This window comes from Dromiciops gliroides, chromosome 2 (genome assembly GCF_019393635.1).
Source record: "Dromiciops gliroides isolate mDroGli1 chromosome 2, mDroGli1.pri, whole genome shotgun sequence".
In the NCBI taxonomy this organism is placed as follows: Eukaryota; Metazoa; Chordata; class Mammalia; order Microbiotheria; family Microbiotheriidae; genus Dromiciops; species Dromiciops gliroides.
Genome location: NC_057862.1, coordinates 37,582,319 through 37,608,009, shown reverse-complemented (window position 1 = coordinate 37,608,009; position 25,691 = coordinate 37,582,319). Strand labels below are relative to the sequence as shown.

The 25,691-nt window shown below is 40.4% G+C and overlaps 1 protein-coding gene across 2 annotated transcripts in view; it reads left to right on the top strand.

Moving 5' to 3' along the window:
- The window catches only part of BMPR1A (bone morphogenetic protein receptor type 1A), a 116,678-nt gene that overhangs the window by 63,102 nt on the left and 27,885 nt on the right, over positions 1–25,691 (top strand). The window lies entirely within an intron of this gene.

Genomic DNA, 25,691 nt, shown 5'->3' with positions numbered 1-25,691 from the left:
CATTTGGGGAACATTTACTGTGTGACAGGCACTGTGCTAAGGGCAGGAACACAAATGCAAGCAAGCACGACCCTGCCCTCAAGGAATCCAGCACATATAGGAAATCGGGGGCAAAGGTGGGATGATTTGGCTTGGGATGCCACAAGGAAGGTCGTTAGAGCCACAGGACAACCAACCGACTGTCTTTCTGAGGAATGGTCATGTTGAATTGATGACTATAATGAAAGTTAGCATTGAAAAAGTTGGGAAGAGGGGGGCGGCTAGGTGGCAGAGTGGATAGAGCATCGGCCCTGAATTCAGGAGGACCTGAGTTCAAATCTGGCCTCAGACACTTGACACTTACTAGCTGTGTGACCTTGGGCAAGTCACTTAACCCTCATTGCCCTACAAAACAAAACAAAACAAAAAAAAAAGAAAAAGTTGGGAAGAAGAGTGGAGAGGAGGGGGTGTCCCTAAACATAGTATAGCATGGCCTGGAAAGGGCCAGGGAGTCAGGAAACAGCTTGGGACACCAAACCTGTGTTTGAATGGGCTCTCAGGAGGCAGAGTTTGGGTTCAGGTAGGAGGAGCGGAATGGAGTGCAGGCAGCTCTCTCTGGGGCCAAACAGAACAATGCTGATTCTTCCCGATCCCCTCCTTGGATACTTGAAGGGAACCCTCATTTCCCCAGTAGTACTATTTATGTTATGCATCCTTAGTTCTATTTGCTCTACCCTGTGCTGGACATTGCCTCCACCTGTCTGTGCCTAGAATGCATTCCCCTCCTCAACTCTGACTAAAAGATCCCTTGGCTTCCTTCAGGGCTTGGCTCAAGTGCCCTGTCCTGGTCCCTGCAGCCTCCCCCCACTCTTCCAGACCCCTGAGCAAAACAGAACAAAAAGCCTTGTGCATGTCATCCAGCCGGCTGAATTGCTCTGGGAAATTGCAGAGCACTTACCCCAAGCTTGGCATAATAGCAAAGGCCTATCTTTTCAGTACAAATATTTTACTGATAGGGTCCTAAGGCAGTATGTCCTGGACTACCCCTGCCTCCAGAGAACCACAGATGAGCCTCACACTGAGGGCAGTGGGAAAGTGCAGGGGGGTGTGAGCAGCTTATAACATGAAGAACTCTGAAGAGCCCGAGTGACAGATGTCAAGTCAAGACAACAAGCATTTCTTAAGTCACGAGCTGAAGGAAAGATAGTCTCTACCCACAAAGAACTTGTCTCCTAACAGGGGAAGTGAGCTGAAAAGTGGCCGGGGGTGGGGGTGTCTAGTAGGAAAGTCTGGTGAGTTAGGAGTGTAGGATGCAGGAGAATGAGGGCACAGCTAGCCTAGTCGTCCTCCCTAAAATACAGGTTCATCAGAAGAGGTTTCTACAGCATGGTAGAGGAAGCCTGAAGAGTTAGGAATACAGCCTGGAGAGGCGGTCAGAGAATTTTATGTCAGAAAGAGAAGATGGGTAATATAGCTGTTGTTTTTTGTCCTTCATTCTCAAAGAGGACCATGGCAGATGTCGACTTGGACTGAATTGGATTGAAGTGAGGAAGGGTTATGCAAAGTGACCAGCCTCACTTTCTCCTCCTGAGCCATCTGGGTCCAATGGCAAGATATGTTATCAGGATGGAAATTGGGGTTAAGTGACTTGCCCAGGGTCACACAGCTGTTAAGTGTCTGAGATGACATTTGAACTCAGACCCTCCCAACTTCAGGGCCAGTGCTCTACCCATTGTGCCACCTAGCCGCTCAGATGGGGAGCAACCAGACTGCCAGAGTCCTGCACTGGTAGCTGGGCAATGTCAAAAGAAAGCAGAGAAAGCCTCTCCTACATCCAGTGGACACTGCGAGTTAAATGTTTGCAGGACATGGATGAACACTGTCCAAGATGGGCAGGCATGGTTGGGTCGGTGCTCTGCAACACTGGAGTGAGCTCCAAGGTCTGTGAGCTCATAGAATGAGCTACGCGTTTGGGTCTATTTTGTGATTACTTACCTGAGTTTCTGTTGTTTCTCTCCAATAGAACATAATATTCTTGAGGCCAGGGGCCATTTACTTTTTGTTGCATCTCCAGCACCTAGGACAGTGTCTGCCACAAGTGGAAGCAATAATAAATAAATGCTTTTTTAAATAAACCAATGCACATGTGGCATGGACCTGAGGCCCTGAACTGTCCTGGTTGCTTTCCAATTCTAAATGTTTGACTCTGCAAAGTTTGTCATCCTGCCAGCTCCTCTATTCATATAAGTGGGCTTATTTTCCTGGCCAGACTTCTCAAGGCTTCTGCCTCCTTAATCTACTGTTCCACCTCACACCTTCCTTTTATTGACAAACTTCTTGAAAAAGTAGTCTACTCTCAGTGCTTCCATTCTGTCACTCCTCGGTCCTTTTTCTCTTCTGACCTCTCTGTAGTCTGGCTTCGAGGCTCTCATTCACCTGGAACTGCCCTTTCCAAGGTTATCACTGATTTTTTAAAAATGGCCAATCGATACTATTCCTCCCTCATCTTGTGGCATTTGATTCTATGGATCACCTTTTTTGCATGCTCTTGTCTCTCTAGGTCTTCGTGACACTGATCTCTACTGGTTTTCCTGTCTGGCCCACTGCTTCGTCTGAGGCTCCTTTGTGAGTTCCTCACTCGTGTCATTCCCACTAACCACCAGTGCTCCTAAGGCTCTGTCACATTTCCCTATTGCTCTTTGCGTTATCCTATCTCACTTTGTGGTCTCATCGTTTTTCATGTGTTCAGTGGTAATCTTTATACAGATGATTTCGAGATCTGCATATCTAGCTCTAATTACTCATGATCTACATTCACGCATCACCAACTATCCAGTGACTTTTCACTGGCTGTCCCTCATATCTAGAATGCTCTGTTCTTTCATGTCTTTCATCACCTTTCATCTTAACTTCATTCGTCATATTTGAACTTTTAGGGATACCCAGAGGTTTCCACTTCACATTTTGGTAATCACTAATGGAGGCTGGATCTAAATAATATATGTTAGAGTTGACTGGGTTACCCCTGAGAATGAAAATCTTTCTGGACTTCCAAATTTTCAAGTTTTATATTAATGCAGGGATAATCTCAGGATCTACTTTATTTGGCCTTCAGACTGGCAAAGCTCTTATTTGTTGTGCTTTTTGTGGTTGCTTGGCTTTTGTGAGAACAGAGATTTTTTTAAGTCTGATTTTAATATCACCCCAAACTTACTCAGAAAGATTTAGAGAATGTTATTGTTGAAGTGTCAGTATTATCTTTGAGCCCTCTCCTTTGCCCACTTTTTTTTTTTTAGTGAGGCAATTGGGGTTAAGTGACTTGCCCAGGGTCATACAGCTAGTATGTGTTAAGTGTCTGAGGCCGGATTTGAACTCAGGTACTCCTGACTCCAGGGCCAGTGCTCTATCCACTGCGCCACCTAGATGCCCCCTTTGCCCACTTTTTAAAAAAATTATTTATTTTTAATTTTTTTGCAGGGCAGTGAGGGTTAAGTGACTTGCCCAGGGTAACACAGCTAGTTAAGTGTCAAGTGTCTGAGGCTGGATTTGAACTCAGGTCCTCCTGAATCCAAGGCTGGTGCTTTATCCACTGCACCACCTAGCTGCCCCTCCTTTGCCCACTTTTTTAAAGATACTCTTTTGAACATATGTTTGTTAAGCCATAATGTACCAGAAATAAGTATTACTTTTATGTGAGATTCTTTCCAGAATGCCTTAAAATCAGTACAGCTGTACAGTTGTGTGACACAGTATTAGAAGTATTTAACAGACCTCATTGTCAGTCTTTCAAAAATTTGCTTATCTGTGGACGTATGTATGTATGCATGTGTGTGTGTCTGCATGTATTAGACCACAAATCACAGGAGAGGCAGAGTGATGGAATGAAAAGGAAACTGAGTTTGGAATCAAGACCTGGGCTCAAATTCTTGCTCTGCTTCTTGAGCAAAGCACTTATCTGGGCCTCATTTCCCTCTTCTATAAAATGAAGGGTTTGTAATACAGGCTCACCAAAGGGTGCAAAATAGGAAGGAAGCTCAGCTTCCATTCAGTCCGACCCATACCTGAAAAAGAATTCCTTCTAGGGTGGACCTGGCAGGTGGGCATCCAGCCTTTTTCTTTGAAGACTTCAAGTAAGGAGGAGCCTTCTGAGCCAGCTGTTCCACTTTTGTACAGTTCTCATGATTTGCCACATTCCCTTTTACACACCCCTGTTCCAAATGCTCTCTTCTCAGGCTGAGAATAAGTCCTTTTTCCATCTTCAAATCCTTGAAGGCAGCTAACTTCTTCCTCCTAAGTCATTTCTTTCTTTTTTTTTTGGTGGGGCAGTGGGGGTTAAGTGACTTGCCCAGTGTCACACAGCTAGTAAGTGTCAAGTGCCTGAGGCTGGATTTGAACTCAGGTACTCCTGAATCCAGGGCCAGTGCTTTATCCACTGCGCCACCTAGCTGCCCCTCTAAGTCATTTCTTTCCACTTCCTTCAGCCAGTTCTCATAGTGCATGGATTTAAGGCCCTTCACCCTCTTGATTGTCCTCCTTTGGACATTCTTTGGTGTGTAAATGTCCTTCCTATAATACAGTACCTAGAACTGAACTGAATATTCCACTTGGGATCTTACCAAGGCAACAAAGAAACAGCAAGATTGTCACCTCCCTAGTATAGGACATTTGTTGTTGTTTTTTTAATACGTCCCCATATTGCATTAATTTCTTTGATTGCTTTATCACATTGTCCATTAAAATCCCAAGATCTTTTCCAGATTAATTACTCACTAGCCAGACTTCTCTCATATCATTCTCATGGCATTGACTTTTTGGACCCAAACATATATGGCTTTATGTTTATCCCTATTAAATAATCTTATTAGCATTGGTCTAACATTTTAGCAATATATTTGGATTGCCTTACTCTAATTCGGTGTGTTAGCTCCCCCTCCTGATTTTCATTATTTATAGATTTCATGGGCATGTCATAGAAAACTCTAATTTTGTCTCTTTATCCCATATTCTTAGCATAAGCCCTGGGACAAAATAGGTGTTTCTCATATGCTTGTTGATATCTAAGTGTTTATCTAAGCCATTGATAAAACTGCTAAACAGTTTAGGAACAAATGCAGATGCCAGGGTCATTCTGATGGTGATGGCCTTCCAAGTGACTGCTCTTTGAATCTAGCCAAGTGATTGGTTCCAAATCCACCCAGTTGTTGTTGTTGTTGTTGTTGTTGTTGTGTGTGTGTGTGTGTGTGTGTGTGTGTGTGTGTTTTGTGGGGCAGTGGTCACACAGCTAGTAAGTGTCAAGTATCTGAGGCCGGATTTGAATCCAGGGCCGGTGCTTTATCCACTGCGCCATCTAGCTGCCCAAATCCACCCAGTCGTACTATTTATCTAGTCTATATTACTATATATCTTTTATACAAGATTGGCTCGACAGTGTTTGTCAGCTGCTCTCCTGAAATCTAGGCAGACTAGATCTACAGCATTCCCCTACTCAAGTAGACTAGTAGGACAGTTAGAAAAGGAAATGAGGCTAATTTGTCACATTCTCTTCATGATGAAATCACTCTGGCCCTCCATGCCACCATCTCCTTTACTAATGTTCACTCACTATTCCTATAACAATATGTTCTAGAATTTTGCCACGTATCAAAAACCAAGCTCACCAGTCTACTGATCCAGAATCTGTTCTTTTCTGTTTTTGAAAACCGGGATATAATTTACTTTTCTCCACCCTAATGTATAGTACATCTCCTGTTCTCCAGAGTCTTTCAGAGAATGATGGTCAGGCACGACAGCATTGATAGATGTGTCATGTGATACCAAGGAGTGATATTTCGCATAAACAGCTACTTCAGGAACGATTTATTTTCCAAACTTGAATGTGTCCTGTAAAGCAATGAAGAATCTAACTGCACCTTGATATACATTGATGTTTTTAGTAGGGGAATGGGATGGTTTATATAAATATCATTTTAGTTGAAATGAGAAGGAAATAGATTCATTTACCCATTAATATAGTACCTTCTGTTTCAAGTATAGCTGTCTGGTTTTAGGTGCCCTGGGGGAAAAAATTGGACCAATGTATCAAGTCAGTACTTTCCAATTCAAGCCTTCTTTATAGGGAATAATAAATTGTAATTCTTTGTTCTAGTTATGTGTTTTATCATTGAGTCAGTTTTTACACCATTTCATTTGTATAAGTAATTTTCTCTTTTGATATTAGTCTGTAGTATTTTTACATAGTAATCTTGTGCCATATTTCAATCTGTCAATGCTATTTAGTGATTAGACATTTTTCTGCATAAAGAGATGACTTGTACTCGTAGTCTCTCTCCTTCATAGAATTATAGAATCTTCCTATAAAAAGCCTGAGTTCATACGGCTTCAACCCTTTTAGATAGATTTGATGCTGATATTCCCTAATTAAACAACCTTGATGTCATATAATACTGTGAATTATTTATAGAGTAAGGACAAAGATTAAAGGAAGTATATGTGACTAATTGGGGGGAATTGGTTATTCCTGATATTTATCAAATACATATTCATTTTAAGGTGCTAGAGCAAAATTGTTTGGGGCAATAAAGAGGACACTAGAGCTCTAGAGCTTGAATATACGCCACCAGTATATACAACCTTGGGCAAATAATTTCATCCTTTTTGCTTCAGTTTCCTCACATGTAAAATGAACAAGTTGGATTTGATCTCAGAAGTCTCTTCCAACTCTAAAAATTCTGACTGTCTCCTGTCAAAGGATCTGGTCAGTGATATGAATAAAATGAAATGTAGAAGAAAGAATGTATTGAATTACTTGCATTAAAAACCCAAAACAACCTTTTCTTTTAAAAAGCCTTATCTATACCTCTTAATGTAGGCAAAACTTGACTGAAATCTAAAATGGTTTTGTTATTTTACAACATAAGAAAACATATTAGCCCTTCTGGTAAAGTCACAGAAAATCTTGATACTTTTTCTGTAATGTTTTCATGTTAACCTTATAAATCCTAATAATTGGTTATATTTCCTTTAGTGAAGGTGGGCATATTTTAATATCTAAATCTGTGACTTAATTTTCCCATCAGAGAAACCTGGAAATGTCTCCCTTTCTTTTCATATTACTTTTTTTTTTTCCTTTGGACAGGGCAGTGAGAGTTAAGTGACTTTCCCAGACTCACACAGCTAGTAAGTGTCAAGTGTTTGATATCAAATTTGAACTCAGGTCCTCCTGAATCCAGGGCCAGTGCTTTATCCACAGCACCACCTAGCTGCCCCCCTTTTGTATTACTTTTATTGGCCAAAGGATTTTGCTGGGGAAAAAGTCATATAGTTGCTCTTAAAAACCATTATGCAGATAGAAGTTTCAACTTGGAGAATTCAGTCTCTCTGAGCCTCATTCTTTTGTTTTTAATCATTCAAATGAGGGCATTGACTCCTGAGGAATTGTACTGTGCAATCTGAACTATTCCATCAAGCCCCAGAAACTCCTCATTCTAGAAGTTCACTTTAGCCCTGGAATTCACACCTTGAAAGTACCCTGACCCCCCTGGCTTGCACCTCCCTCTGACTAGAGGGCTCCTCCTAGGACCTCCACTTAAGGAAAAGCCCAGGCCAGTCCTCTCTCTCAGGTTGCCATCTGGACTCCTCCATCATGCCTTCCCATCTTCCTCTCCACTCCAACCCACTTTGAGCTTCAGTTATGTGTTGTCTTTCACCATTGGAATGTAAGGTCCTGGAGATCCTTTTTGCTTATATTTGTAAAACCATTGCTTAGCACTATGCCTCACATATTGGATACGCACTTAATAAATGCTTGTCAGTTGATTATAGGAGAGGCACCAGAGTATTAAAGAATTGTCTGAGTGACGGTTTTCCAAAAAAGGGGCAAGATAGATTTTGTGAGACATAGGCCAACTTGACTTTGGTTCTTGGCAAAATTCTGGAATGGATAATTAAAGGGATAGCTTGTGAAAGTTTATAGTAGCTAGATGGTGCAGAGGGTAGAATGCCGGGTCTAGAGTCAGGAAGATTCATCTCCCTGAGTTCAAATCTGGCTTCAGACACTTACTGTATTTCTCTGAGCTGTGTGACTGGACAAATCACTTTTCCCTGTTTGCCTCAGTTTCCTCATTTGTTAAATGAGCTGGAGAAGGAAATAGCAAACCACTCCAGCATCTTTGCCAAGAAAACCCCAAGTGAGATAACAAAGAGTTAGACATGACTGAATAATAACAACAACAACGTGAAAATTTAGAAAGTCAGCATGGGTTCCTTAAAAACAAGTTATGGTAGAACATGTTAATACCATACTATTGGTACTAATAGCACCACAGTACAAAAGTGCAATAATAGATTTCTCTTTTTCGTTAGTAATTGATAATTTTTTTAGTAAATGCATTTTGTAAATGGGTCATAGATTTAGTGCTGGAAGGTACCTTGGTGACTTTATAATCCAAGCCCCTCATTTTGCTATTGAGGAACTGAAGCTCTGAAAGGTTGTGACTTTCCCAGGATCACAAAGCTAGTAAGTATCTGAGATGGGATTTGAATGCCGGTGTTTTTTGACTCTTACTTAAATCCATTGCCCTATCCACTATAAACATACACCATAGGTTTTGGAGGGGGGTGTACAGACAGTTCTCCTTTTATATATTGTTGGCAGACCTCTACATAAAGCAATTTTTACTTTTACCCCTTGCCTGAGGACATGGGGAAGAGAGGGAGGGAGGGAGGCAGATAGGAAGGAAGGGAACCATGCACTGTGGAGTGAGGGTCCTGGCACATTGTTCAGGGACACACGGAGGCCCCAGAGAAACAAGAGCAGGAGAATGACTACTGGGGCCTGGCCGGAGAGGAAGAACATACTGGGGGCAGACAGGTGGGGGGCACACCAGGCTGGGCAGGCAGAGCTGGGAAAAGTTTCCTATCTCATTGGTGCTAGAGGTCTCAAGCCAAGCCTTCAATCCCTCCCTGGGTCTGTTGTTCTGCCTTCACGTGGAGGGGTTTGGTGGTGGTGGTGGTGATTGGAGACCACAGCATGGAGTGCAGGGGCAGGAGCAAGGAGGGAGAGCACAGTATTGTACAAAAGAGTTAACATAGGCGTTTTGGGGGGAATGCGGATTTCTTCAAGAATTCTTTACATAAAGGTTGAATTTGCATAAAGCAAGAACTGTCTGTTTTTTAAATAAGGAAACCAGTAAATTTTAAAAGTTATATCAGACTAAATCACATTTCTTTTTTCTCTTTTTAGTATGACTAGACTGGTTAAGTAAGGGAAATATAGTTAATGTGGTTTAGCACAGCCATGATATGCCTATTGTTGCTAATTCTGAGAAAACATGTTTGAAGAATCAGCATTACAGGGTGCAGTTAAGTTCCATAGAAATGATATTGAAAATGTTAACAGTGAATGGATTAATTAGTTGAGAAGTATTACAGCAATGTTTCTAGACTGGATAGTGGGATTTGGTGATGATATATTGATGGTGTGATTTGAGAAGTACCTTCTTTTAGGTGACCATATAGGAGATAGATCTGTGTTCTTACACAACTTGGGGAAAAGATGGAGAGATGTACCTTGGATAAGGATGCGGTTAGGTGGATTCAACACCTTTTGAACCTATATAATCTTGATAAATGGATTGATGTTAACCTGGAGCAAGTAGAATCCCACAGGCCTCTCATTTTCCTTGGCCCTACTCTGTTCAATGTTTTCATCATCGATATGGATGAAGACATTGCCAGTGCTCACCGGCTTAATGAATAATACAAAGCTGGAAGGGCTGGATAGGTGAAAGAACTGAGATCCCAGACAACTTCAAGAGGCTGAAAGAGCAGGCTAAAAATAAATGAGCTATCCTTGAGTAGTAATCTAAGCCCTACATGTGGATTTGAAAAAGCCCAACTGGTATCAGTGTAAGATGGTGTCGTTCAAACTAGACAGAAAGGCCTGGGGCTTTGATTGAACAGCAGAACTCAGTGAGTCAACAGTATGACATAATTTAAAAAGCTTGTAAAACTTCAGGCAGTTAATAAGAAGTAGCATTCAAGGACATCAAGTCGGTGATCTGTGCCCTGTGCTCTGCCCTTCTCCTCTGACCTCTGTGTTGTATTCACTGATTCCCATATGTAATCTTAGACCTCAGTGGATGTGTGAACTCTTCTCTCTAGGAGTACAGAGCACAGTTATGCAGGCCCTCTCTTCTTGGGACTCTAATTCTTCTACAAGGGCCCATGGTGTGCGGTAGATCCTTTTTCTAGATGTTTTGACTTTATTGTGCACCTCTGGAAAACATGAGTTATCCACTGGTGATCCCTGACTCTCATTTCATGCCTGCCCCACCTGCTTTTCCGGTCATATGTTTCTTAAAATAGATCTCGTACCCTGCTTCTCTTGTGCCAGTCTTTCACAGGCATTGTGCTGAAGCCAATTTGTATCACCATGTGTCTTTGTTGCCTTTTGTGTGGTCTGTGCCCCCACACTGACAGCACTTGGATTCACATTCCACTTCAGGCTCTGTGACCATGAGGAATTCACAACCTCTCTGATTCTCTTTGCTGATTTGTAATACACAGATAGTAATCAGTGTAGTAACTACCTCACAGAGATAATATCGGTACAGTGCTTTGGCAAAGCTTCACGTGTAACGTCAGTGGCTTTTATTGGCCCATGTTTCTCATTCATATAAGCACCACTGGAAGAAAATGGTGCTTGAAAGCTGGGCTGGTTTCTGAGGGAGACCCTTGGAGTCCCTGCCCTATTCCTCCCCAGCAGCCCTCGGGCTGCTCCAGCTCCTCTTCCTTGCTGGGCTCATGGTCCATCTTGCAGTGCCTGCCACATAGGACACACATGGTGGGGACCCAGCTCGAATGTGTGCACATCCGTACAGACTTTCCTGTTGATCAGATTTCTAAAGCCCTTCAGATTTGTCTTTCATCACGTAAAAAAACAAAATGTTGAGGAAAGGGGAAAAAGATTTCTGTTGTTTTGTTTTAAAGTTCTGCGTTAACCTGTATGTTGATAGTGTTGAGGGAGTCTGTGAGAGAAGGAATGGCTGGATTGCTTGCTAAGGGGGAAGACAATATTCTTATGCTAATCCAAGCCCTGCATAAGGAGCAAAGTAGCCATGCAAACAATGGAAGTGGAGCCAGAAAGTCTGCTCTGGAGTCTAGCAGGCCTTGAGAAGCATGTCAGACTGGGCGCCGAGAGCTGCCTTGGGGAGGGGCTCGGAGGAGAGAGGAGTTGGACTCCAAGTTATTTTATGGAATTGGCTCCAGGCCAACAAGTTGAAAAATCCCAAACCTTACCAGTAGGAAGTCAAGATTGAAAGGAACAGGAAAGAATAACTGGAGTGTGTTTTCCAGCCAACTCTTTCCTCCTTAGCCTTTTCATAGAACTGTTGGTTCAGCTTCCTCTTATTCCTATAAAACAATTTATTTTGTGTCACTTACACAAGCATATAAATGTTTGGTTATTGTTCAGTCGTTAGATTTGTCTTAGTCAGTTTTCTGTGGAACAAAGATTATACTAACCTTTAAATCTAGTAAAATAAAATATGTTTATTTGGACTATAGCTGATTTCTAGCTAGTGTCATCTTCTTGTTTTGCAGTAGAAGAAACTGAAGCCAAGAGAAGGCAAAAGACTTGTCCAAGGTCAGCAGTCAGCCATTTCTAAAATTCTATTTTTCTTGGCTGTAAATCCACTGATCTCGGCTACCTTTTTGTCTCTCAGTTTAGTTTGAATGTTTGAGGCTCATTTATTCAGAGTGGAGTGACAGCATCGTTTTAGAAAATTAATTTGGTCAGGCTCTTCATTTCAAGAGTCAGGCCTGGCCTTTGTTTTGTGTTGTTTTTAGTCCCATTGCCATAAGAACAGTAGTTTTAGACCATTCTAAAAAAGAATACTGATGGTTAGTTTAAGATTTTTATTGTTCAGCCATTTTTGTCATGTCTGATTCTTCATGACCCCATTTGTGATTTTCTTGGCAAAGATACTTCAGTGATTTGCCATTTCTTTCTCCAGATCATTTTACAGATGAGGAAACCGAGGCAAGCAGGATGAAGTGATTTATCCAGGATCACATAGCTAGTAAGTGTCTGAGGCCAGATTTGAACTCAGGAAGATGCATCTTTCTGACTCCAGACCCAGAACTCTATCCACCATACCACCTCGATGCCCTATTTTAAGATGCTTTCTAGCAATTTTGATATCTTGTACTTTGAGTTAGGAAATATCAAATATTAAATTTCAAACTTGCATAGCAGGAAAATAGTGCTACAACTACCATTCTTTTTTTTTTTAAAGAAGCACCAATACTTTGCTCCTCAAAGGAGAAAAAAGTATTTTATCAGTAACTCTTCTCTATCCTTCCTGTTTATTATGTGAAAATTGTCTCTACTGGAAGAAAAGAAAAACAACATTATAAGGGAATCCAGAGCTTAAAATAGTAGATATGCTAATATTCAGCCCAAAGTTAGGGTAAAATTTTCATCTGGTTTCTTAAAACGACTTTTTATCCAGATCATTTTTTTTATTTGAGTCTGGTAAGTCCCTGAAAAGAGAGACAGTGATTATACTGCTTGGACAGGTTATTTGGTTCTTTGGCCTGATATTCCTGTTTAGCTGTTTTTTTTTGGGGGGGGGGGTGGGGAGTCAAATTTGTTGTTTTGTGCTTACCCATAGATCTAGAGCTGGAAAAGCTTTTCAGAGGCCATCCAATCCAGCCTCTTCATTTTACATAGAAAACCGAGGCCCAGAGAGTCAGGATTCCTTCCCAAGGCCAAGCTGTGAGACCATCTCTGGCTTGGTCTGCAGAATGCCTTCAGACATCAGCCAAGATGTTCTGCTGTGCCCCGATGTAGCTGTTGGTGGGGATGGCAGACCTCCTCTCCACAATAGTTATTCTATTCAGTGATGATTCTGGAGACAGTGATGAAGTAGGGCCAGCGGTCTGTCTGCTGAGCGCTGCGGTTTGTAGCTTATCGTTTGTTCTCTCCAGATAGTCTTTATTGCTGAACCTCGGAATTATTTGTGTGATGTTTTTTCTTATTCTTTTGGTACTTGCTTCCTCATCTTTTCCATTGAAAAACCCTCTGAAACAACTTACATAAACAACATTTTAGGGGGCAGCTGGGTGGCCCAGTGGATAGAGCACCAGCCCTGGATTCAGGAGGACCTGAGATCAAATTTGACCTCAGACACTTAACACTTACTAGCTGTGTGACCCTGGGCAAGTCACTTAACTCTTGTTGCCCCCCCCAAATAAAATAAATAAGCCAACTTCTAATAACCTTAAAGGGTTTTCAAAATTACTATGAATAAGAGAAAGTCAAATTTTAAAAAAGTCTTCTCAACATCCAGAAAAAAGAACTGTGGATCATGAATGCAGATTAAATCATACTGTTTCTGCTTTTGGACTATTTTTTCCCCTTCTTTTTTGAGGTTTTTCCTTTGTGCTCTGATTCTTCTTTCACAATATGACTCATGCAAAAATATGTTTAATGTGATCATACATATATAACCTATATCAGATTACTTTTCATCTTGGGGAGGAAGGCAGGGATGGGAGGGTGGGAGAAAAATTTGGAAGTAAAAATCCTATGAAAACAAATGTTGAAAACTATCCATATATGTAACTGGTAAATAATAAAATACTAAAAAATTAAACAACATTTTATATTTCACTTGTGGTAATAATTGAAAAATAAATATCATAACTAATGTACCCTAGACCTGTATTTTTTCTTTTTCCTTATGAATGATTGTCTAATATAAGTATATATGCAAAATAATAGTATGTCTATCCCCTTACTTAAAGGAAAATATTACACCAAATTCCAGGTTAACGGTACTATTTATTATACATTTCATAGGATCAAAAAAACTTGAGTTAGAGAAGACCCTACTAGACAATTAATTAATTCTCAATAAAAAATAAGGAGATGATGATAATCATGGTAAGGATAGACTCAACTCATTGGTGAGTAGTTTGTGGACTGCATTTGCTCTTTAAAAAATGGAAACAAATCATCATTTTCTTTGTTTTTTTTGGAGGGGGGCAGGGCAATGAGGACTAAGTGACTTGCCCAGGGTCACACAGCTAGTTAAGTGTCAAGTGTCTGAGGCTAGGTTTGAACTCGGGTCCTCCTGAGTCCAAGCCAGTGCTTTATCCACTACGCCACCTAGCTGCCCCATATCATTGTCTTTGAACAATTCTCTTGTTCACCACAGTTTTTCAGAGATTACTAGCAATGGGCTGATCACTGTATTTACTAGTTCTTTCAGGACCCTGGAATGTAATTTATTTAGGCCTGGTGACTTGAATTTATGGTGGTCATCTCAGTGGTGTCTTACTGTTTTCATAGTTATCCTCTCTTTCAACAATTGTTAACTATTTTTGATCTCTTCTTCCCATTATAATTTGCAAAATATCTTATAATTTAAATTTTAATGAACATTTTTTTGTTTAAAATTTTAAGTTCCAAATTCTATTCCTCCTTCCCTCCCTCCCTCCCCTCTCCCCCTTCCTGAGGCAGTAAGCAATCAGATATAAGTTATACATGTGCAATTATTTAAAACATTACCATATTAGTAATTTTGTATAAGAAAACTCAAGAAAAAAAGGAAAGAAAGAAGGTGAAAAATATCTCACTTCAGTTTATGTTCAATCAATATCAGTTCTTTCTTTGGAGGTGGGAAGTATGCTTTGTCATTAGTCCTTTGAGATTGTCTTGGATCATTGTATTGCTGAGAATAATTGTCATTCACAGTCCTTACTATGTACAATGTTTTCCTAGTTCTGCTTACTTCACTATACCTCAGTTCATACAAGTCTTTCCAGGCCTTTCTGAAATCATCCTGCTTGTCATTTCTTATAGCACAATGATATTCCATCACCATCATATACCACAGCTTGTTTAGCCATTCTCCAATTGATGGGCATTCCTTTGATTTCTGATTCTTAGCTACCGCAAAAAGAGCTTGCTATAAATATTTTTGTACAAATAGGTCTTTTTTGGAGATGTCTTTGGGATATAAACCTAGCAGTCATATTGCTGGATCAAAGGGTATGAACAGTTTGATAGCCCTTTAGACATAGTTCCAAATTGCTCTCCAGAATGGTTGGATCTGTTCACAACTCCACCAACAGTGGATTAGTGTCCTAGTTTTCCCACATCACCTCCAACATTCAACATTTTCCTTTTTTGTTATATTTGCCACTCTGATAGCTATGAGGTGATACTTCAGATTTGTTTTAACTTGCATTTCTCTGATCAGTGGTGATTTAGAGAATTCTTTCTTTCCTTCTTTCTTTCCTTCTTTCCTTCTTTCCTTCTTTCCTTCTTTCTTTCTTTCTTTCTTTCTTTCTTTCTTTCTTTCTTTCTTTCTTTCTTTCTTTCTTTCTTTCTTTCTTTCTTTCTTTCTTTCTTTCTTCTTTCCTTCCTTCCTTCCTTCCTTCCTTCCTTCCTTCCTTCCTTCCTTCCTTCCTTTCCTTCCTTCCTTCCTTCCTTCCTTCCTTCCTTCCTTCCTTCCTTCCTTCCTTCCTTCCTTCCTTCCTTCCTTCCTTCCTTCCTTCCTTTCCTTCCTTCCTTCCTTCCTTCCTTCCTTCCTTCCTTCCTTCCTTCCTTCCTTCCTTCCTTCCTTCCTTCCTTCCTTCCTTCCTTCCTTCCTTCCTTCCTTCCTTCCTTCTTTCTTTCTTTCTTTCTTTCTTTCTTTCTTTCTTTCTTTCTTTCTTTCTTTCTTTCTTTCTTTCGGAGCAATTAGCGTTAAGTGACTTGCCCAGGGTCACACACCTAGTAAGTGTCTGATTCCAGATTTGAACTCAGGTCCTACTGAATCCAGGGTTGGTGCTTTATCCACTGCACCACCTAGCTGCCCCTTTTCATTCTCACCAAAGTGCTATCTACCATTCTCCTCTTTTCTGGCTTTTGATTTGGTCATCAACATATGATCCTAACATATGCCACTTGCATATGGACTGTTTCTTATGAGTTAAGTATTCCTTCCCAGAACTATGTTTCAGCCCCAAGTCCAGTCACATGGGTTCATGTGCCACCTGCTATGGAAGCCCTTCTTGATCTGGTTTAGAGTTTTATCCAGCTTCATCAAATTGATGTATGATCATAGGCTTATCTAGGTTCCTCCCCTAGTAGAACATGAGTAGTATGTGAGCTTGGTCAGGGCTGCTTCTTATTTTGTCTCTGTCTCTAGCCCTTAGTTACAGTGCCAGCACATAGTTAATAAATGTTGTTGTATTGGGTTGGGTTGGACCCTATCAAGTCGCAGTATGAAACTGAATTTGTCTCTTTGCTTTGCATGTTTGTGGGCCATACCTTTTGCATTTGTAGATAGATACTTGAAACCATGAATTTTATAGCTTGCTCTCTTTGGGGCTATTGCTTCTTGTGGATTACTTCTCTACTGATATTTTCCTGTTATTTTTCTTTTGCTGATAGATAAGAACAGTTTTCTCCCTCTGCCTTCTTTTTTCAGGTTAAAATCTCCTTGATTAGATTTGTAAGGTATTAGACTTATATACATACATATGTATTTTATTTTTTACTGATTCTCTTTATGTATTCTATCCCAGACCAAGACCCTTCAATAATTAAACATCTTTAGTTAAGCTGTGGAAACGAAATCCCTTTCTCAGATGCAATCTAATTAACTAAATTTTCATTTTCCAAGTTTTCCTTTTTCTTCTGAAGGGCTTCCACTTTTATTTGGCAGAAGGGAAGAAAACACTACCTTTGCTGTTGTCAGGATCAAATTAAGATGACATATGTAAAGTGCTCTGCAAACCTGAAGGTGACATAGAAATGCTAGCTATTAAACTAGCAATGCTTTCTGGGCTGCTTCTAACAGTGACATTCTTCCCCATGCTCCAGATAGATGCCCCTGGAAGATGGTCCTTTCTCTTGTCCCCTTCAGGATCTCAGATAGTATCAGGGAGTCATTAGCCATAACTGCTTGTCTTTACATCTCCTCATCACTTGATGAATTCTATCCACATAGCACTGGTGGACCTACTTTGCCATTGTTTTGAATATGAGAAGCTGCTGACCTTTCAGCATCCAACTTTGCTCTCTACTATATGGCCGCCCACTTTGTGTCATGCCCTTCGGCTCTAACTTCCTGATATAGGTTAGGATTCCCCTCTGCTTCACCAGCGGCTTATGTTTTCTTGAAAACTTGTAGAGGAATTTCTCTAGCCTCATTACATTCTCTGTGAGGGAAACCATCTTGCCCTTTGTGCATATATAGCTATTACTTATCACTAGTAGAAGCAGCACGGCACACTCTCCACAGATCAGTGATAAATTATTCTTGCCCTTCATGCTTCCTGGAAGTATGATTCTCAGAGATCCTTTTGTGGCTAGCCCTTGTAGTAAAATGTTACCAAGCCTGATGGATGAGGAAGAGCCCCCAACTCCTACCAGCAGCTGTCTGTTGTGCCCCTAGGATCTTAGATTCTTTTGGCTTTGTCCATAGTACTCCTGCAAAGCTGAAGCCCATAAAACATTGGCATATTTTTCTCAAGAGAGAAGTATTTAATAATAATCAGAATATAGACTATAGATTTCTCAGTAATGAGTATGCCAGTCTAGTGTAAATGGAATTACAAAATACATGGACAACCAAGGGCATAGTCAACGTACCTTCCCCTCCCTCTCAGCAGAGGACTTTTATTTATGCTTAACTAAAAATTGAGATCATTCATCCATAGTTTCCATCTCTTCTTCAAATCCATATTTCATATGGCGGCCTTAGTTAGCATTGTCTCCTCCTCTTCTTCTTTGTTACCATCTTGGAGAGAGAGGTGGCCCCTTTTCCTTGCCCATCCGTCTACATATTCCCTTTATATCTTTCTTCTTGAGCTTGTCCCATCAATTATTTTCCACCCCTTCATTTTCCTTATACTTTTTTATTTTTACTGATGTCTTTTGTTTTTATGTAATATTAATTTCTGAATACTTAATAAAACATCCCTTGTAACAAATATTTAAAAAGAAAGGATTAAAAAGTAGTTCAGCGGGGGCAGCTAGATGGCGCAGTGGATAAAGCACCGGCCCTGGAGTCAGGAGGACCTGAGTTCAAATCCGGCCTCAGACACTTAACACTTACTAGCTGTGTGACCCTGGGCAAGTCACTTAACCCCAATTGCCTCACTTAAAAAAAAAAAAGTAGTTCAGCAAAACTAACCTACACATAAAACTAGTCTGACAGTATATGCAATACACAACCTCTCTTTATCCATTTCCTCCTTCCCTCCTATGTACAATCCTTGCCCAGATCGTTGCTATCCTTAACCTTTTCTTTCCTTGGTATCATCCTCTAAAGCTAATTATCCTATATCGTTCCTATCTTCCACAAACTCCTTAAAAAAGCAGTGCTTATCTGCTGTTGTAGATATTTTCTCACCATCTACTTAGTTTATTCTTTGCACATTGACTTCTGTTCTCACCACTCAACTGAAACTCCTCTTTCCAAGGTTACCAATGATCTTTCTGGCTAATAAATCCATTAATCTTTTCTCAGGCTTCCTCTTACTTGATCTCTCTGCTTTGAGTGACATTGTTGATCATTTCCTCCTCCTGTCTACTCTTTCCTCCCTGGGTCTTTGTGACACTGCTCTGTTGTAGTTCTCTTCTCATTTGCTGATGCTATCCTTTTTGGTTTCCTTTATAAGTTTATCATCCATGTTCCATCTCTTATTCTCGGATGTGCCTTAAGGTTCTATCTTGGGGTCTGTCTTTTCTCAGTACACTCATTTTGCTATCATTTTTATGCAGATGGCTTCCAGATCTAGATTTTCACCCATATCTATATATCTGGCCCTCATTTTTCTCCTAGGACCACTGCAGCAACACCACTGCCTTTGACTTCTCCTCTGTGTGCCCTGGTCATGTCTAAAACAGAAGTCATTTTTCACCCTAAACCCACCCTTAACCTCTAACTCGGCTATTTCTGTTGAGAATACCATCATTCTTCCAACCGCTTGGGTTTGCCACTGGGGAATCATCCTTTACTTTTCATCCTAGGCATCCAGGTGGTGGTGGTGCAGTGGGTAGTGTTGGACTTGGAATCAAGAAGACCTGAGTTCAACTATGGTTTGAGATCCATAATAACTTTGTACCTCAGTTTTTTCACCTGTCTTAAGGGGTTGTGAGGATCAAATGAGATAATATTTGTAAAGCACTCTATAAATATTAATTGTTCTTATTATTATCCCTCCCCTACCAATATCCACTCAGTTTCTAAGACACCATTTTTTTCTGTTCTCTTCTTTCCCCTACCACTACAACAGCATTTCATGCCCTCCTCGACTATTGCAATAGCCTCCTAAGTGAATTCTGAATTCTTTCTTTTAGTCTCTTTCTTCTCGAATCCATCCTCTATATCTTGTTAATTGATATTATTAAAAATACAAGTCATAAAATGACATTTTTTTCTGCTTCAAAAGTTTTTGTAGTTCCCCACCCCCCCTGGGATAAAATACAAGATTCTCTGGCATTTAAAGACTTTTACTGTCTAACTCTAGCTTACCTTTCTAAACTGATTACTTATTTTTCTCCTTCATATACTACTTACTTATTATTCTCCATATGTAATAGTCTTCCTCCTACAGAATATGGGATTTGAGCCCAGTCTTGCATACAGGAAGCTAAGAGGTGGAGGTGAGGGGAAAGAGCATTCCAGGAATGGGGAGTAGCTGACAAAGAGCCCTGGAGTAAGATGCTGAGGAGGAGCTGCAACTGGGCCAGTGTGCTCAGTTGTAGAATTTATGGAGAGGGGCACAGTGAGACTACTGGGAAAAGTAGGAAGGGTCTGGGTTGTAAATGACCTCAAATGCCAACTGGAGTACCTTGTCTTATTTGATCCTGGAGGCAATAGGGAGCCACTGGAATTTACCAAGTAAGGATGGAGTGAGAGTGGAGTATATGAAATGATCAGAGTTTATGTCCTAAGAAAACCACTTTGGCAGCTTAGTGAAGAGTGGATTGGGACGAGAAGAAACTTGAGTCAGAGAGATCCATTAGGTTGTTACTGCAGTAGTCTGGGCAGAGGTGATGGAGACCTACACCAGAGTGGTGACTGTGTTAGTGGAGGAAAGGGAGGGACATGAGTGAGGTTGTAAAGGTACAAACAAACAAGATTTGACAACACTCAGGCTTCAGGTGGGGGGTGAGTTAGAGTGAGGAGTCCAAGACGATACCAAGGTTGTGAGCCTCGGTGACTGGGGTGGGGAATAGTAAGGTCTCAGAAAGGCGGGGGAAAGAAGGAAGATTGTGGAGAAAGAATATGAGTGTTGTTTGGGGCATCTTGAATTTGAGATAGCTAGATGTTCAAAAGGCAGTTGGTGATTGGAGACTAGAGCTCAGGAGAGAGACATGACATTTTAATGTTGACCTGTAGATGCCCAGAAGGTGGTGTTTTAAAAAATGTCAATGCTGGAATAATTTGGCTTTTTTATGGTATTTTTTGTTGGTTTATTGGATGCACTATAGCATGTGTTTTGTAACTTCTCTTTTCTTCCCCCGGTACATTTTAGAAAGTTGAATTAAAGACTGTTGCTTCTCAGGAAGATCAACAGAAATGGTTTGGTGGAAATTAGATGCCCTGTAGTTCAAAAATAGATAATTTAGCCTGTAAAGTTAGTTGAATTTGAATAAAGAACAGCATAGTGTTAGTTTAGAAAGACAGCTGACTCAAGGAGTAGGGTGACTTGGCTTTTAATCCTGGCATAGTCACTAAACCACAATAGGACCTCAGACAAGTCCCTCAACCTCTTTCAGTCTGTTTATGATTCTGCAAAATTAGGGGGTGGACTATAGTATTCTAAGGATCTCTCCTATTTATCAATCTATTTATTTTATTAATTTATCCATTTATTTTTCCATTTATTCACTCACTTACTCATTCATTCATTCATTCGTTCATATATATTTGTCCATTCATTTATTTGTTTGTTTGCTCATCCATTAATTAATTAATTAATTTGTTTATTAAAATAATAATAAACATTTTCATTGAAAGTTTTGAGTTTCAAATTTTGGCCCTCCTTTCCTCCCTCCCCGAGGTAGCAAGCAATCATATATAGGTTATGCATGTTCAATTATGTAAAACATTTCTATATTAAGTCATTTTGTATAAGAAAACTTGAATAAAAGAAGAAATGAAAGAAAGTGAAGAATAGCATGCTTCAGTCTGTATTTTGTCAATATCAGTTCTTTCTTTGGAGGTGAGTAGTTTGTTTCATCATTAGTCCTTTGGGACTGTCTTGTATCATTGTATTGTTGAGAATAGTTAAGTCATTCATAGTTCTTCAACAAACAATATTGCTGTCACTGTGTACAATATTCTCCTGGTTCTGCTCACTTCACTATATTTCCGTTTATACAAATCTTTCCAGGCCTTTCTGAAATTGTATGGATCTCTTTTAGCACTAAAATTCCATGATTATAAAGTCAGTCAACAAACATTTAAGTGCCTATTATGTGTCAGGCATGTGCTAAGGCTTGCCCTCAAGGAACTTTTTTTCTAACCAGAAAAACAACATTCACACATATAAGAATAGACATGGTATATTCAGAATGAATACAAGGTCATTTGGAGAAGGGAGTGCATTTGCATTTCATCTCATGGAATTACAGTACACATCATAATTTTGAGTAACAAATTAATCAGATTTGTAGCCTTAAAATTTGGGTTTTAGTATAAACCCAATATTTTTATGATTTAGATACATTTTCCCTTATCTTTAAAAAGGAAAACCCAGTCCTAAAACAAATTGTCATTTTTTTTTTTTGTATCCTAAAACATTTGCTAGAAAGAAATGTTCAGATTTTTTTGAGGGGGGGTGAGGTAAGGACACACTTACTAGCAAAGTAATTACATTGTACAAGTCCGTTTAGATAGTGTCACTATCTTGCAGAAAGAATTAAAAATTGACCTTGAGCTACCACACTGCTGTTGGAGGTGTTTGCATTGACAGTTTTAAGCTGTAGTTTGAGGGTCCCTTTACACTTAACCTCTATTACTGGACAGAAAGGGTTCAGATAAGTTATCACAGGTCTTTAATCTATAAACAGTTCTCTGGTAGACAGTCTATTCCTGTCTCTGAATGTACTTTTGTGCATGTAAACAATATTTTTGTTGTTTTTTGTTTTTTTCGGTAAGGCAATTGGGGTTAAGTGACTTGCCCAGGGTCACACAGCTAGTAAGTGTTAAGGGTCTGAGGCCGGATTCGAACTCAGGTACTCCTGACTCCAGGGCCGGTGCTTTATCCACTGCGCCACCTAGCTGCCCCGTAAACAATATTTTTTAAAAAGGAAACAAATACACATAAAAGCCTGCCTTCCCCACTTTTTAACTTTTTAGAAAGGCGATAGCGTAGTAACGGTACAGATAACGTTTATCCTAGAAATTTGTCTTTTAAAACACATCTTGTTAACTAAAATTTGTAACCAGCTGCAACAACTGGGCAAAAGAAAGATATTTCTGTCCCTATCTTGGGACTTTCTTATGGATGAGGTTACTTGTCTTAATCTCTAGAGAATTTCATTTGTTTTTTGAATTTCTAGAGTAAAGATTAAACATCAGAATTCTGGATGTTGCTCATTGTTAAAGACTGTGCCCAATGTTAAAGACTTTCTACTTGATTCTTACAACCCTCTCAGACAGAACCTTACAACCCTCTCAGATTATCACCCCAATTTTATAGATGGGGAAGATTAAGTGATATGCACATGGTCACACAGGAATAACCTTAGGAGGAGGGCCCTAATACATAAGGGTGCAAAGGATACTGAGCAGGTTAGGTTAGAAGAAAACTAGCAAAAAGCAGGGCCATAGAATTTAGGGGGGAAATACTATCTAGGAGGAAGTTGGTCCACAGTTTGAAAAGCTGCAGGGAGGTTGAGAGATGATAGGGACTGAGTAAAATCCATTGGATATAGCAGCTAAGAGACCATTTGTCATCTTAGAGCAGTGTGAATAGTAAAGTGATCAGGAGCCAGATTAAGAAGTGTTGAAAAGTGAGTGGGAGGTGAACAAATAGAGATAAAAAGTATAGTCAACGTTCCCTAAGAGTTTTGTGGTGAAAAAGGAGAGAGAGAGAAAACTTGATGAGACGGCAGGATCAGATGACCTAGAGGAGCTTAGTGATTCTGCCAAAACCTTATAGGTAGGAAGGAGATAGGAAGTTTTGGGAGTCAGGAAGAAGTTTGAGAGCAACTCAGGAGCTCAGGATGAAGTTGTGTTTGTTTGTTTTTTTGTTTTGACTATGCTCTCTCCTGTTTCTCCTCCCACCTGTCTGACTGCTGCTTCTCAGGCTCCTTCCTTAGAGCTTCATCTAGTCATGGGAGGGTTCCAGTGCCCTTTCCTGGGCCCTCTTCATTTCTTCCTCTGTACTGTTTCATTTGGTGGTCTCATCAGTTCCCATGGATTCCGTTATCATCTCTGTGCTAATGATTCCCACATCTTTTTATCCACCTCAGACTTCTTTCTTGCATCTCTCACAGTTTATCAAACATCTCAAACCAGCTGCTCCATAGACATCTTAAACTCAGCATTACAAAACTAATTACCTTTCTCCCTCACTCCACCCTCTTCTTCATTTTCCTCTTACTTGTCAGTGTCATCACCACCTTCTTGGTCACTCATGTTCACACCCTGCAGGAGTTCATCCTGAACTCCTTCCTCCCTTTCATCCCAGTCTGTTGCCAAGCCCTGTCAGTTCTGCCTTCATAACAGCTCTTCTCGACATCCCCACTGTGCTGGTGTTCGATCTCATCATCTCACGTCCAGAAGATTATAACACCTCTCTGGCTGGTCTCTTCTTGCTTCGGATCTCTTTCCACCCCAATCCATCATCCAGATTGTTTTTCCCAAAGTGCCTATCTGACGATGTCAGACTGCTCCCCCCATTATGTGAACTCCACTGGTTCCTTAGCACCTGCAGCGTCAGTAGAGAGTACAGTTTTATCATATGGATAATAATAGTTAAGATGTTCAGAAGTTTGCAAGAGACAGAATCCAAGAAAAGGATCACCCAGTGAAACTCATGTTTTCAACTGTCTATATACAATTGGAAAAAATGACAAGATAGGAATAACAAGCAGATTAAAGTAGAGATGCATCCTATCCGAGGGATGAGACCCATGAATGAAAGATGACTTTAGAAGAGTATATATACCTTATTCAAAAAGAACAGGATTCTCTTCAAAGGGGGGAATGGGGAACAGAGTAACATTGTAAGGAGATGAGTCCACTAGAAGAGACCCAGGAAGCAGGGAAGGAGTGGGTAAAAATAACAGAAGTGAAGCCATGTTGCTGACATGTGAAGGACAGTGAAGGGGGAAGAGCTGAGGAAAGCGCTCCCAGACTGCCAGGAATTAGGGGGTTTTCACTTACCTAGACACCTGGTAGAGCAATCTTTCTGCTCAAAGCAACAACCAGATGATTTTTTGACTTACCTCAGTGACCATTTCTTCCTTCCAAAGGTGAAGGAACCAAGGAGGGGGAACTTCTAGTCTGGATCCAGTTTTCACCAAACAGGAGAAACTTCTTGTTGGACTGGAGCTTATGTGATCTATGGGGTAAAGTGAACACTGCATCTTAGAATTTATGGTTGAGAAGGAAAGGAAACCTGGGTATATTCTGACATGCATTTTGGAACAGCAAATTTCAGAATTTTCAAAAAAAAAAAAAAGAAGGATAGAATCCCATGGAATCATGTTTTTATAAAAGTCACCCAGGAGATTAGAATAAGGTCAGGATATTGGGACCTTTGCTTTACGTGAGGTAGGAGTTTCCTGGGAAGGAAACTTCCACTAGGAATGCAGGCCAACAACTGTTCTGCAGCTTGTAAAGAAACAAAAAATGTCTTGCTCTAATGAAGAGTGTTGTATATGAGAAGTTTACAAACTTCTGCTATGTAGTTTGTGGTTTTAAAAAAGTTTATATTAAATTGAACAACCTATGATGAAATTGTCCCCTATTATGTCCCCATTCTGAACTGTTTTCATTTTCTTTTGTGATTTAAAAATGTTTTTGTTGCTGTTCTTTTTCAGTCTATCGCTATATTCCTCCCCTAATAAGTATAGTCAGACAAAAGGAACCAACAGGATTGTCCAAGTCTGAGACTGTGCCATCTCTTCTCTGTGACAAGATATGATTGAACAGTCTTGGAAAATGGCCTGGAGAATGGAAAGGTTTTTGACCTGCCCAGGGTCACAGGGCCAGTATGGGTCAGAAGCAAAACTCCAGTAGTTCCCTCTCTCTTCGGGTCAAAGCTTTTCTTCCCTCTCCTGTCGTCTTATGCCTTAGACTCCCCTGCTTCTCCCCCATGCTGTTAGACTCTGAAATCCAGTGACATTGGCCTCCTTGCTGCTCCTTTCTATACTCCAGGCATTGACAGTGACTGGCCCCCAGGCTGGGGACGCTCTCCTTCCTCACTTTCACCTTCTGGCTTCCTTGCTTTCCTTCATGTCCCAGCTACAATCCCCCCTTGTCCAAGAAGCCTGTCCCGATTCCCCTTAGTTCCAGTGCTTTCCCTCCATTGATGATTTCTCCTTTATCCTCTGTATAGCTTGTTTGTACAGAGTTTTTGTATGTTGTCTTCCCCATTAGATTTTGGGCTCCTGGGAGGCAGAGACTGGCTTTTACTTTTCTTTATAGCCCCTGTGCTTAGCACAAGCCTGGAATACAGTAGACTTT